Raw genomic sequence first — 748 nt, forward strand, 5'->3', positions numbered from 1 at the left:
GAGATTGAGAGATGAAGAGTGGGTGACTGAGAGAGAGAGAGAGAGAGTAAGTATGACAGAGAATAGCAGTGTGTGGGTGCTAGTTTGAATATTGATGTTCCTCTGTAGATGTGTCTATATCTGTGTGTGCGCGCATGCGTATGGCTGTTCCATAAGAACAAGTAGGTGTGCATTAAGTGTGCATATCTATGAAGATATGGATGTGTACGTGTGTCTGTGTCTTTTATATGACTATGTGAAAGAAAGTGAGTGTGTGAGAGGAAGAGAGCGAGAGAGTGACAAAGGTGGCGTGTTATACATGACTGTTGCTCTCTCTCTGCGTCTGTGTGTCATTTTATGAATGTGTGCCTGGGTGAGTAAATGAGCAAAATGGGATGGGTAAAATGACTGACAAACTCTTCATGATTCTAATCACGTGACTCGTTTCATTATAAAGCAGGCTGTGTTAGCTTGGCCAAGACAACAACTGCGGAATCTGCCAAGCACAACATCCCAAATACTACTTTTTCCTAATCCTCTTTTCTTCTAGTTGTAATTCATTTTCTTTTTTTTTTTAAATTATTATTGTTTCTGCAGGACAGACGCTTTACATTTAAGCAGATATCGGCAGGTAAATCAGGCTCTTCATTTTTTCCTACTTTCACTTTTGTCTCTCTTACACTGTTTTACATACAAGTTTCTTTATGTTTGGGTTATATGCATTAGTATTCGTTTGTGCCAACATCTATATATATATATATATATATAT

General features: G+C 38.1%; 1 protein-coding gene across 1 annotated transcript in view; it reads left to right on the plus strand.

The window, feature by feature from the left end:
- Positions 1–439: 439 nt before the first annotated feature.
- Positions 440–748, plus strand: part of LOC106873202 (FMRFamide-related neuropeptides) — a 54,806-nt gene continuing 54,497 nt past the window's right edge. Inside the window, exon 1 of the mRNA XM_014920442.2 lies at positions 440–610. The gene's annotated coding sequence lies outside the window, so the exon portion shown is untranslated. The remainder of the gene's footprint in view (positions 611–748) is intronic.

Source organism: Octopus bimaculoides, chromosome 13, assembly GCF_001194135.2.
Source record: "Octopus bimaculoides isolate UCB-OBI-ISO-001 chromosome 13, ASM119413v2, whole genome shotgun sequence".
Classification (NCBI taxonomy): Eukaryota; Metazoa; Mollusca; class Cephalopoda; order Octopoda; family Octopodidae; genus Octopus; species Octopus bimaculoides.